This window comes from Lepus europaeus, unplaced genomic scaffold (genome assembly GCF_033115175.1).
Source record: "Lepus europaeus isolate LE1 unplaced genomic scaffold, mLepTim1.pri SCAFFOLD_486, whole genome shotgun sequence".
NCBI lineage: Eukaryota > Metazoa > Chordata > Mammalia > Lagomorpha > Leporidae > Lepus > Lepus europaeus.
In genome coordinates this window covers 48524-57053 of record NW_026909361.1, presented here as the reverse complement: position 1 = coordinate 57053, position 8530 = coordinate 48524, and positions in this window count along the sequence as shown.

The following is an 8530-nucleotide window of genomic DNA, read 5'->3' as shown; positions in this document are numbered from 1 at the left end:
CCCATAAATGTAATTTTTACCTTAATTCAGATAGAGGTATGATATAATATAAGCATCTTCAGTCATCTAGGTGTAATTGTTAAATGTAAATTGGACAAAGTAAATAAGATAAGTGTGTCTAAATATAAAATTTATTACCCTCATAACCTTATATTTTATGGAAAAACTATTTGGTATGCTAACATGTTTTCATAAATTGTCTATGAAAATGGTTCAACTGCTCGAAGGTAACTAAGGCTGAAATTCAATGTGTCTTCTAATTTAGAAAATGTTGTCCTTATTTGGAGATATCTAAAGGGTTATTCCAAAATCTAAATCAAGGAAATCAGCAGATGGAAAGCAAAAGCTATTAGCCTATTTGTCATAGAACTACAATCTAATCCTCTGTTAAAGGAATGAAGCATTTGCAATGCATATACTCTAGTAAATGTTTTGAAATAGTCTTAAAAATATGTTTAAAGCTGCAGCATCTCCTTTCAATGGTTTTGTTTACTTGGTAACTCTGTCAATTTTCTAGCAAGCTCTAGGAAGCTATCTTCTCTTCCCTAGTTCTGACTCTGCTAAAGCTGTTCCAAGTTCTGGGTAATTCCATGTGTTAGCTAATTTAAGTTTTTATTTGTGAATCTTAGGATGACCAGAGGCAGATTTTGTTTTCTGTTGAAGTAGTCTGTCTGTTCTCTTACTGTCTCTGTTAAGCTTTATTTGTTTAAAAACAGCTGAGATTTTATTAAGAGCTTTGCATTGTTTAAATAAGTGCATATTTTAAAGCATTTTAATAATCACTTTGTATCAGTGATAAAATCTGATCTATATTTTGTCATGATGTTAACAGATCCTATTTCAACCAGATATTTGAGCCTTCTTGACATCCATGACAGGCATTCAAAAAAATCAAAATTCCAAATTATTGGATTTTGATATTTCCAGTTGGGCTCTTGGAACTATCAAAGGATATCTCTCTCATCTTGTAGAGATACCAACTACTAAGGCTATTTGGATTATATTAAAGGTACTGTCCTGATATGAAGCAGGAGGGAGGGGGAGAGGGAAGGAAAGGGAGAAGGAAGTTCAGAAGTTAAAAATTCTGATGACCTTTTGCTGTTATCACACATGATGGTTATCTCAATGAGAAAGGCCCAGAGGCCTGAAAAGGCTAACTACTTTATAAATCCTACAGATACTTTCAAAACACTGTGTGGAATATGCAAGCATATATTCTTTTTAGATAATGAGTTTATAATTTTAAATATGACCATTTGAAGCCTTTGTCATCCAGATTTTATTCTCCAAACCCTAAAAATCAGATTTACTGCTCATGAAGCTAAAGCATTACTGGTTCTGTGTATAAATGGACTTTTTAAAAATACTTATTACAGCATCTTCTCTTTCTTTTTTTTTATTTTGACAGGTAGAGTTATAGACAGAGAGAGAGAGAGACAGGTCTTCCTTCCATTGGTTCCCTCCCCAAATGGCTGCTATGGCCGGTGCTACACAGGCCCAAAGCCAGGAGCCAGGTGCTTAATCCTGGTCTCCCATGGGGTGCAGGGCCCAAGGACTTGAGACATCCTCCACTGCCTTCCTGGGCCACAACAGAGAGCTGGACTGGAAGAGCAGCAACTGGGACAGAATCTGGTGTCCCAGGACTAGAACCCGGGGTACTGGCACTGCTGATGGAGGATTAGCCTAATGAGCCATCGTGCTGGCCCTCAGAATCTTTTCTAATATAAAATGAAACACCCTTATTCTACCTATGAGAGTTCTCTTCAAAATAAAACAAAGCAAACAACAACTACAATAACACTGAGGAAGATTTTCACAGAATACAATGGAGGCTGTCAGACAAAATTTGATTACATCTATAATCATGTAAAGTTAACTCACTGATATGCCAAAGAAAATTTATATCCCATATATGGCACACAACAGTTGACACCTGTCAGCTTATTCTGCCAGTTGGACTGGCCTAGAATCAGAACTGTGCCCTTCATAACTCTCCTACTACCTTTCTGAGCTGAGGAAGGTGAGACAGGATTGATTCAGACAATGAAACATCAGAACTTCATGAGCATCATAATCTCTTCAGCATGCTGGGGAACCAGGAACACCCATGTTCAGAAGAACAGATGGGGATTAATGGAGTTGCTTTGTGTTTAAATGATTCCTGCTTCGAGGTGAATTTTACAAATCATAAAACACAAACAGATGTTATAAGTTAAAATAGAGAAAGTCAAATCATTAGGTGAATGCAACTTGAAGACACAGGCTCTCATCATGAAACAGGTCAGTTACTATGGTTTAATAAAACCCTGAAAACAAATGATCATTGTGGCTGCACTGTGTGCATGTGCATGCCTGTGTATGTGTACCTGCCTGCACTTGTGAACATGTGTATATGTATATGTGTATGTTCATGTGGATGTATTTTTAAAAGCCTCCATGAACTGTCAAGACAGGAATTTTCAAACCAGAGGATTTTAGCAAGGAAACCTTCAGAAAAGTCTAGTGATTCTGCAACTGGACTTGTGCTGAAAATCTTTGCCAGGCCTATGGACCTGAATTTTTGATAGCTTTCAAAGAAGTAGGAAAAAAAGACAAAGTCAGTGCATGGAAAAAATGGGAAATCAATATTTGCAACCTCCCTGATGCCTGGGCCTTTGTGTAGTGATGAGTTTAGTGGCTATGCCTCCATTGCAGTGGGCGATGGACCTATTCCTTCACCCCTAGAGTGACCTGGAATAAGCTCCCTCAGACTAAACTATAGGCTCTTCTGGATTTGACACTGGGGGATGACCACAAATCCCCAGTGTTCTAAAACAAAGTGCATGAGCTAAAATCAACACAAGCCATGCAGAAACAGCATACGTGAAAGGATGAGAATGATGACACAGTTTGAAGTCCATAATGCATTTAATTCAAGTTCCAGAAACAAGAGAAAATTGAGAAGACAGTATTTAAAATGATAGTTGTTGAGAAATTGCCAATACTGTCAGAAGACACTGATTCAAAAATTTCTAAAACCCTGTGAATATGAGAATTTTCAATAAAGTTCTGGAAAAATCACAATTAAGCTGGAAAACAATTGAAACAAACTGGAAAACAATTGAAATAATTGTTTTAATATCCAGTCATAAAAGGCAGATTGTCTCCTAACGAGTTAATTGAGTAAGTTCATACTAGTAGAAGACACAAGGATGTTGAATAACGTATTTAATATGCTCAGGGGAAGCCAAAGATTCCATGCCTAGATGATGCATCTGTTACAAATGAAAATGAGATGGTGGTTTGCCCTTTGGCCTCCCAGATTTGTGCCAGGCCTTTCAGTGTCTGATCCATTCAGGATCCAGCTCTGACTCCAGTTTCCTGATCTTGCTCACCCTGGGAAGTAGCGGGTGATATCCAGTTGTGAAGTGGTAAAGTGGTGAAAAACATCATATGCATGCCATCCTGTTTCAGATGATCATGAGGCAGGGCTTCCAGACTATCACATTGGATAATGTGACCAGCTCTCTAGACCACAGCAGGCAATTATTTTCAGGAAAACTGAATACCATATGGAAGGCAGCAAGAGAAGAGTGCTCATAAGCAGCCTTATTCCCATATGCTAGCTTGAAGAAAATGCAGAATATGGACCTTCACCACTTCTGCCCCCAAGTGATTTATGGGGTACTTCTCTTAAAGGGGAATGTTAGGTAGAAAGGTGGAGAAAAGCAAACGTGTTTCAGTTGAGCCCATTAAGGTCTTACATCAAGTCCAGTAGAGAATTAACCACACTGGGACCTTGAGAACTTTTTCCCAGTGTTATCAGAGAAGCCAACCTCCATAGAAATGCGTAAACATAAGTATAATAATTTATCTGTATATTCCATCATCAGGTGGCTGGCAAGTGAATGGCAAGAAGTAAGACAGAAAACTTTATCCTATCCTTTCTCAATAATTCATATAAAGAATCTATCAACAGGAACAGATGTGCTCATGAAACTGTCATGCGAGATGAAAAAAGCCACATTACTGAAGTGTGCCGGAAGTCCATAGACCAATGAAACCTAAAGTGCTGGAGGACATAGAAGCACTAGGTCTTACTGTACAGTGACATCTTACTTGTGTCCAATTCCAAATGAAAGAAAACTTTTAAGATCACATATGCAATAACATTGAGTGCCCTGTGGATAGCCCACAATGTTTTGGACAATGTGGAGCAAGGTGTCACCCATGACAAGAGTTCAAGGAACCCTTTGGCTGCCCCATGGTGAACTTTGAGGTCAACATTTTTCTTCCAAATTTACAGATGGTATGGTTTCTGTCAAAATCCATCAGACTAGCAAAAGAGAAGGGTGATCCACAAAGCTTTATCCTCTAAATGGTCATGAAGGATCTCAAAAACTGGTCCTGTGTATCTATGTGTGCCTTTTTATGAAGGTGGTTACATGCACTATGACATCTTATCCTTGAATATCTATGTATTCTCCAAAATCAAAATATATTATTTTATAAGCATCATATTGTCCTCACATGAAATTGAACATTGGTATATTGTCATCTATTATTCCAGTTTATCACTTACTCATGTAATGCTTCCACTGTGGGGACAAAATCCACTACAGGCTCAGGTGTTGCATTGAGCTCATCTTGCTCAACATTGCATTGACATCCAATGTCAAAGACTTTCAGGAAAGAATTGAACTTGGAGGGCTGAACCTTTTAAGAGATCCATATATGCCCTCCCCATTTTTTATGCTGCTGGAAGGAATAACTTCAGTTGTATAAAATTTGGTGTGTGAAATTGTGGTACACTATACGAGATGTTCATAGTGGTGACCAGGCTGCCATAGATATCCTATGTAACTTCATTCTTTACAGCAACTCTTGATCACAAAGAATGGTATTTTCAGTGGAAAATACGGTAGTCCAACGAAGTTATTTCCCAACATTTATCCATAGCCAACCAAATTTTATGAGTAGTTTCCAATCACCAGAGAAAGTGCCTGAAGGTTTCAAGATTAGAGTCCTTCTATGAGTCAGTGAACTCTTGTCTCTGCCTGCTATGCTTTGTGTTGAACCAAATGATTGCATTTACAAGTCTTAAGGAAAATCACCCTGGAACTTTTCATAATCAAATTTACCTAGACATAATTTATATAAAATATACACACAGAATGCTATTCATTCATATCTAAAAATCAGTTTCCCTCTTATTTTATTGTATATTACAGACACTTAGCATTTCCTATAGTAAAGCTCTGGTGCCAATTGACTCAGTTTTCTAATTTTCTTTTATCTGAAAATCTGTACAGTTCAACTTCACCTTGAATGAAATTTTTGCTGAATGTGGAAAATATGTTTTAGCTAGAATTTTCATTCCTGTACCTTGTGGATATCTCACTGTCTTTCTGAAGACTAGTCATTTTTCCATATTGATGATTTGTGTGTGTCTATTCTTTTTTTTCTGTCATTGTTTTTAGGGTTTTCTCTATTTCTGGCTTACAGTAATTTGATAATATGTAAAAGTGTGATTTTCATTGAATCTATTCTGTTTGGTATTTAGTGAAATCTTTGAGTTTCTACATTTTTGCCTTTGTTACATTTCAGTAAATTTTATTGTGGCTTCAAATCTTTTTTCCTGTCCCATTTTTCACTTTCTCCAATTCTGCGATTCAAGTTATAGATGGTAAACTTTTTGATCTCTGAATCTCTGATAATTTTTAATCATACTTTTATTCCTTATTGAGAATGGCTGTTTCCTATTGATGTATTTTCAAATTCACTGTCATTTGTCATTTCAATTACACATTTTAGTCTACCTACTACATTGTTGTTTTTTTTTTTCAATTCTTTTCAACTTTTATTTAATAAATATAAATTTCCAAAGTACAACTTTTGGATTATAGCAGCTTCCCCCCCATATCCTCCCTCCCACCCACAACCATCCCATCCATCTCCCACTCCCTCTCCCATCCCATTCTTCATCAAGATTCATTTTCAATTATCTTTATATAAAGAAGATCAACTTAGCATATACTAAGTAAATATTTCAACAGTTTGCACCCAAAGTGATCAGTTTCAGTTCATAATTAATCATAATGATACATTTAAGTGTCAAAGGGATCACATAAATAAGACTAGTGTCTGCTAATAATAACTGATAGAATTAAAAAGTAGAAAACGATCCAACATGGGAAGCGGGATATACAGTAGACTCATAAAATGGCAGATGTCCTAAACAGCACTCTGGCCTCAGAATCTGCCCTTAAGACATTAGGTTACAGCTAAAAAGCCAATGCAAGTTTCTCAGGCATGGAAAGCCAAGACACTGTGGCAAAAAAAAAATGACCTCAATGAAAATTCCCTGTGAGTGAGATCCCAGCAGAAAGAACACACCATCAAAGAAGGAGGTACATTGCTCTTTGTTTTTCTACTTTTCTGTTTCTGTATTGTGGTAGCATATATATTTTTCATTTTCAGCATCTTTATTTTTTTAATTTTGAAGTATATTAATAGCTGCAGTTTAATAATTTTAATGTGTATATTCTCTTGCAGTGATGTAATCAACTCTTGGCGATCTGACCATACAGAAATTCAATTACTTTTACATCTAAGTTAGTAGTTAGGCATTTCTTTCCTATATTAAAATCTGGTTTCTTATATACATGATGAATTGTTTTTTTTCTCTCCTTGTTAACTTCATAATGCATTAAATAAAATTTTGTCAGATGCTTACTATTTATATAAGAATAGTGTCTTTAACAGTTCTTCTGTATGACAAATTGTATTTCTAAATATTTGTTTTGCAAAGGCAGCATTGCGATGGGAAGGTGCCTAAAATTTCATGGGAGCAATTGGAAAAGATAAGTCAACACACTGAAATTAGCCAAATGCTACCATACTCATCCAAACGTTGAGTATACTTTTGATATATTTAGTAAGGATCTCATCACAAAATTCCATACAGCGAGTGGCTTAAAACACAGAAATTAATGTCTTAGAGTGTGGAGCCTTGACATCTGAGATGGAGGTATCAACAGGGTGAGTTCAGCTGAAGGCTGGGAGTGGACTGGATCCGCATCTCCCTGACAGCCTAGGGGTTGCCTTTACTTTTGTATGCATCCATACTTTTACTTTTAACAAAGATGCCAGTCATTCTGGTTCATAATACTCTCCTAATGGCCTTGTTTTTTCATGATTACCTCTGCAAAGTATTTATTTCAAATAAGGCCACATTCTGAGGTCCTGGGATTGGGACTTCAAATTATGGAACTTTGGGAGGACACAATTTAATTAATAACAGTAAAATTACTTCCTCTCCACTTAAGATGACTTTTTCCCACAAATAATACTTTAAGGAGCAGAATGTCATTAACTTATGAAACACTCTCAGATGAGAAATCTCACCTTGTTTTAAAATGGACTTCATTGTCAAACCTCACACAAAGCGTATTCCAATTAAAATAATAAATGAGTATTAAAGCTGAGCAGTGTGCAGCTAAAAAAGAAACCTAAAATTAAAAAAAAGGCATTAAAACTGCAGAGTGAAGTGAAAACAAAAAGTTAAAGAAACCAGTGTTTATAGCCAAAATAACAAGCCATGCTAAAAAACAAATAATAAAAAGTCAATCTATTAATCAGGTATGTGACATGTGGCAGGTGATGGGGGCTGCTATCTTGGGATGGAGTCTGTTACCCATCTTCCAGTAAGGGCAAAAGTTCCCATGGGGGCCAGCATCTTGGTGACCTCATGTCCTTCACGGGGGCTGCCATCTTGGCAACTACATGTTTCTGATGGAGGCCTCTGTCTTGGAGCAAAAGTCCACTCTCCAGCAAGGAATGGAGCCTCCAAGATGTCTAATGCTCCATCTTCTTGACCAGGTTACCAGGTGATACCACCTGCTCCCAGCCAGAAATTACCAATTGAAAGCATGACTATTTGAAAATCAAAGATCCTGAGGCAAGCCAGAATTTTTGGTATCCTATAAAAACTTCCATAAAAAGTTTTTTTTAAAAATTTTTAAACTTAAAACGTATGTAAATTGTCCTTAAAACATATCACAAGTAACTTGGAAACTTTAATATGTTGGTAAGTCCTCACAAATTGGCCCTCTGTGAAAATCTTTCATCTTTTTGTCCAAATTTCATTAATGTTAACATCACATTCTCACAGTTATCAAAATGAGAAACAGCAAGAAGTAAAAGTGATCCTTGCATTTCCCAAAAGCCACAAGTGACAAGAGAAACCAAGAAAGCCACCTGAGTCCCATTGTTTGTAAAACTGCTGCTGCCTGAAGCAAACATTCTGCTCCTTTGCTAAAGGGGCTAAACTGTGGGTCACCTTGAATAAAAACAGGCAAAGGCCAACTGGAGCTGTGGGTGGTGGCAGCTGCTGCTCAGGCTGGTGGGGTAGGGCAGGGCTGGCTGAAACTAGGGCAGGGGTAGCTCCATGTGGGGCAGCTGCTGCAGTGGAAGCAGGAGATCCACATTGGTGAGATGCAAGGGGTGAAAGAGCAAGAGGGCCAGCAGTGACAGAGGCCTGAGTGGGGGC